The following is a 6066-nucleotide window of genomic DNA, read 5'->3' as shown; positions in this document are numbered from 1 at the left end:
AGCAATCCTATCATTCTCTTCCGTAACCATATTAAATCCCCACCTAAAAACGTATTAAACCCACATTCCAACAAATGTCTCATTTTCTCTTAGTAATTGCTTTTTTCTTTGTTCTTTCTGTGTGCGGTATATACACATTATAACCGAAATTTTTGACCACCATAATGCATCAACAAGGTAAAAGCGTCCGTCCTTGTATTATATCTCTTTTCTTATGATGTTCACATGAGTGTTTTGAGGAAAAAGCCCACCCCTCTGCACTATCTTCCCCGATTGAGACTACTGAGTGGCTTGGACCCCATAGTTTAATCAGTTCTTCTATCTTCCTTGGTTTTCATCTTAATTCTTGTGACATCATATGTCATAGTCCAGTTTTTTGCAGAAAAAGCACTTCTTCTTTCTTAGTCTTTCTGATTGTAACCCTCTAACATTCCATGTTATTATTTTAAGAGTACTCATATTTATGTAGTAGAAGGGTTATTCAGTAGGGGAGGGAACATTGTAATTCAACATTACCTTGCGGAGGGCTGGATCGATCGTCTTTTCTCTTATCTCTGCCATAAGACGCCATCGAGACACTTCTTTCCTTACTCCTTTCGTTGTTTCATTGACCAATTCCTCCATTGCAGGATGCTGTTTGTTAAGAAAAATCCCTGTTTGTGGATCCACATCATCTCGTCTTGCTGGATCATCCGTAGGAGAAACCTCCAAGGAGTCGAAATGGGTGATTCTTCACTATCACTTGCACTTAGGTAGCTTTCTGATGAATTTCCTCCTCGCTTTCCCTTCGCTCGTCATCGCTCTCACATTCCACATCAGAGGTTTGTGAGAAGGATTGGTCTCCCGGTTCTTCTCCACTTTTTACTGTTATTTCTTCAGGTTGTCTTGAGAGTGTCAAATCCTCCTCTATGTTGTTATTGTCTGTCTGCGGCTCTGTACTCCTGGAAGATTTGTTGTGGTACGATTACCGGGGTTCTTGACCTGAAGCAGCGTCTGGGACAGCCAATGGATTTATTAAGGACACATTTCCATATGTTAGCCTTTCTTGTAGCGGGGCTGGATTTGAAGCTACTGGCAGCGCTGAGGTGGTTGGAGGATTCGTGCGAAAGGCACTCGTGGAGGGCTGCTGGGAAGCTTTAGTTATATTGGCAAAGGATTTGGGACATTTAAAGAAGGTGTGTCCCTTCAGTCCGCATAGAGAACACTCGCTGTCATTTTGGCATTCTTTAGCTTTATGACCCAACTCCCCGCATTTCCAGCACTTAAAGGTTAGGACAGTCTCTTACTTGATGGTCTAAAGCTTGGCAGACGAAACATCTGTTTGCCTGTCCAGGATATATGACACGCCCATTAAAAGGGCCCAGAGAGATGGAGTTAGGGATGGAAACAATATGACCTGCTCCATCTCTCCGCATTCGTACTTTGAATTTTCTTACTCCGTACCACAAGCCAAATTTGTCGACCGGCTTCACGGGAGGTTGCAAGACTTCACAGTACCTTTGTAGATAGAGCTCAATGTCTTGGTCCGGACTCTTCCTGTCCAAAATTTCACCCACAATTGTTGTGACTTCTAGCTGGACTGGAGATTCTACAGACCATTCCTTCCACTTCGGGTGATTTAAGTTGGTATGATGAATTTCCAAGAAACCGTCGGTAAGGGGGGGCTTCTTGAAGGAAGCACAACTCAAACTCTCTTCTATTTGGTAACGAAATGAAAGAATAGATATCCTGGGGGTTAACCCACCCTCTCTTTTTTTTTTCTTTTTTTTTTAAACTTTATTTAAAGTAAACAAGTTTACATATAAAATGCACATACACATACAATTACATATACAAAACCATGAGCACATACAAAAAGGAGAAACAAGGAGGAAAATCTAGCATCTGAGTCCACACAACGTTCACAAGACTTACAGTTTTAATTCGTTCCAGGGGAAAACTTTCCCAAGTTTCAGGTCCATTGTTCGTCTTCTCCGCAGGTCTGTAATGATATGTTTTACTCACCACATCACTACTTATCATCTTTTGTTCAAGTACTCCTTTTGGCACGAGTTTCCAAATATGTGTGTTTATTACACACATTACTAACCAAAAGAGTCTCCTTTTGTCATCACACATTTTTTCTTTAAAACAAACCATATTTAACTGCTTTAATATTGACATCCACATCATAGCCAATCTCTGTCATCTTCTGTCTTATCTCAGTTGTCCTATAACAATCCAATAGAAGATGTTCTAGGGTCTCATCTTCATCACAGTCTGTCATAGGACATTTCATGGTGGTAAACAAAACAACTCCATTGTACAACTGCTCTCACAGGGAGGCGCCCGAGCAAGATGAGCCATACCACGTCTCTCATGCTTTCAGATAATAATTTATCTTGTATATTTTTAACTATTGAAAGGTTTTCATCTTCATTTGCATACTTATATTGAATTACACCTTCATTTTTGGTTTCATTAATTTTTTTATAGATATTTTTCGTATTATCTTGGAGAATATTTAAAACTATATTGTTCCCATTGACTTGATAAGTCACCAAACATAAGTCTGTGGTATGGAACGCCCGCTCTGGCCCTGCCTCTTTTCTTTTTGCCACAATTGCTCTTTCCCTCGAACCCACGGGGCACCCCGAGAAATTGCGCTTTGAGTAATTTTTATAAAAGGAATTCGCAAGACAATCTCTAAGTCTGGGGCTTAGAGTAAGTAAGATGTGCATTAAATTGTATCTGGGGATCCAATCGAGAAAAGTGAACTAAGAGAAAATTTATGTACAAGAGTAAGAAGCACGGGGGTTTGGGAGCCCCAGACTTAGAGATTGTTTTGCGAATTCCTTTTATAAAAATTACTCAAAGCGCAATTTCTCGGGGTGCCCCGTGGGTTCGAGGGAAAGAGCAATTGTGGCAAAAGAAAAGAGGCAGGGCCAGAGCGGGCGTTCCATACCACAGACTTATGTTTGGTGACTTATCAAGTCAATGGGAACAATATAGTTTAAACATTCTCCAAGATAATACGGAAAATATCTATAAAAAAATTAATGAAACCAAAAATGAAGGTGTAATTCAATATAAGTATGCAAATGAAGATGAAAATCTTTCAATAGTTAAAATATACAAGATAAATTATTATCTGAAAGCATGAGAGACGTGGTATGGCTCATCTCGCTCGGGCGCCTCCCTGTGAGAGCATGGTACAATGGAGTTGTTTTGTTACCACCATGAAATGTCCTATGACAGACTGTGATGAAGATGAGACCCTAGAACATCTCCTATTGGATTGTTATAGGACAACTGAGATCAGGCAGCAAATGACAGAGATTGGCTATGATGTGGATGTTAATATTAAAGCAGTTAAATATGTTTGTTTAAAGAAGAAATGTGTGACGACAAAAGGAGACTCTTTTGGTTAGTAATGTGTGTAATAAACACACATATTTGGAAAAACTCGTGCCAAAGGAGTACTTGAACAAAAGATGATAAGTAGTGATGTGGTGAGTAAACATTATCATTACAGACCTGCGAAGAAGACGAACAATGGACCTGAAACTTGGGAAAGTTTTCCCCTGGAACGAATTAAAACTGTAAGTCTTGTGAACGTTGTGTGGACTCAGATGCTAGATTTTCCTCCTTGTTTATCCCTTTTGTATGTGCTCATGGTTTTGTATATGTAATTGTATGTGTATGTGCATTTTATATGTAAACTTGTTTACTTTAAATAAAGTTTAAAAAAAAAAAAAAAAAAAAGAAAGACAAAGAAATCTCCAAGAAGCGACGTAAGGGCGCCTCTTGGGTGAAACACAGCTCAAAAATCCCGTTTATTGGGCAGAGCAATGAAAGAGTTATGTCCTGCACATTCAGCCAAGATGTTTTGTCAATAACAGCTCTTCAGCAACATAATCACGGGTCGGGGGATCCCCGTCTCCGATGTACTTGAGTCTCACCCATAAATTGCTGAAGTTTGAAGCAAACGGTAATGGGGCATACGGGGGCATGGTTACAAAACTAATAACCCTTGCCACCCTTGCCCCGTCCATTCATGGTTACAGTTTCTTCTTTGAACAAACAAAGTCGAATCACCCTTTCCTCTTCCATTCATTTTGGCTGTTCAGAAACAAATGTGAGTCATTGCTTGACGGACTCCTGAATTTACATCTGATTTGAGGACGTAAAAGAAAACAGGAGTGCTTGAAACTACGGCCATCTACTGGCCTTTGGCGGAAATGAGGAACAGCATGACTGTGCCTGGGGTGCAGTAGCTATGGGGCGCCGTTTGTAAAGTGAAACATGCTGAAATTAACGGCAACATTTTTCCACATTTAGCTCAAAAACAAGTAATTTTTTACAACATTTAGTAAAATATTTGTAACTTTTCATGTTTAAAACAGAATTTAAATGTTAAATCTAAATGTTAAATATTCAATCTAAATGTTAAATGTTAAATCTAAATATTATATTTAAATCTAAATCTAAATGTTAAATCTAAATGTTTAGGCTAACATGCAAATTTATTGCACGGATCAGCGGAAAATACCAAAATAAAAGCTTTCCGAAAACCTCCAGTGCAAAAGTGTGCCGGTAGTGGTCAGACACGTTCTCACTCCCAAAGCGTAATAATTTTCTCTAGGTGACAAATTGTCAACATTTTATGCTTTCGGGTACCCAACACGTTCCTAAATTATAGCATCGGAAAAAAGAGAGCCCATGAGAACCGTTTGGACTCAATCTACACATGTTCGTTCATTTTCTAAAAATCGATTTGGAAAACACTATTTTACGTCATTTAACTGCTAGTAAAGGTTATGAATAAGGTTATAGTTGGGGATAAGGTTAGGTTTAGGGCTGGAACACATGGCTGGAACGTCTATTATGGCGGGACCGTCATTCCACTGGAATTCAGCCATAACCCGACCATGAGAAAGCACGTCCGGCGATTTAGCTGAAAACATCGGAAGATCCGTTTTGTCGGCCATCCAAAGGTTTAGCAGTAGTGCACTCTTAGCAGCTGCAGTCTCCACTTCACAATCGCTGCAGCACATGTCCAGCAAAATCGCTGGACATGCTCGTAGGCAAGAAGTGAAGCAGCACATGGCGGTGAGAAGTGAGGAGTTTTTTATATGAAATATGTTTTTGTAAGGTTTTGAGCTAAATGTGGAAAAATGTTGCCGTTAATTTCAGCATGTTTCACTTTACAAACGGCGCCCCATAAGTAGCTGTGTACTGTACACGATATGAGATTGAGTACTACATGTGTCACAGAGACAATCCAACAGTTTATATCCAGTTAATATCTTTATTAAAGGCCAATAACCAGTGGTGCCTCCAACGGAGCCAGGAAGGGGGGGGGGAGGTCATGCCATGAAATATTATTAGTTGTCCCCAGATCAAATAGGTTGTTAATGAGGTTTTACCTTGAAACTCTGAATACCAGAACTTCCATACTTCCAGAATCAATGTAGTTTTAGAAGTGGCTTTAGTACATGCAATAGCATTCACAGATGATCGCAACAGATTATTCAGAATGTCAATACTATATTTTCTGACTTGAAAGCGGCGGGGAGTCATACTGTGGGAGCACTATGTCTATGATCTCTACTTGACTGGACTGATCTGGACAGCTTCACAGTATCATTTTTCTGTATGTTATCAATGTTAGTGTCAAAGTCTGAAGACAGTTTGTGCAGTGAGATTAGTTTAACAGAGTTCCCAAAAGTCAGCTTCAATCCAACATCAGTGATGTGGCCTAGGTATTGGATCAACGCCAGCGGAACATGACGATGCTGTGTTTCCATGCTCAAAGTTAGTTCAAAGAATTGTGTTAAAGTGTTAGTTTTTATACATCTTTGGGGAGTGAAAAAAAAAAAAAAAACAACCGCACCTGTGAACTGAACATGAACTGTGAAAAATATCTGATCCATGTTAGGCTTATTGTTATGTACATTCATATTTTATAGCCAATTTAAACAACTCTAAAGGTACTTTAGAGCAGGGGTGTCAATCTTCTTCTACTGTAAGTAATGTAAACTTATGTGTAGCAGGAAAGAATTGGAAGTCCTGGTGAAGTACTGG

Source organism: Simochromis diagramma, unplaced genomic scaffold (genome assembly GCF_900408965.1).
Source record: "Simochromis diagramma unplaced genomic scaffold, fSimDia1.1 OVJJ01000565.1, whole genome shotgun sequence".
NCBI lineage: Eukaryota > Metazoa > Chordata > Actinopteri > Cichliformes > Cichlidae > Simochromis > Simochromis diagramma.
The sequence above is the reverse complement of the archived record's forward strand: the minus strand, read 5'-3'. Positions refer to the sequence as shown.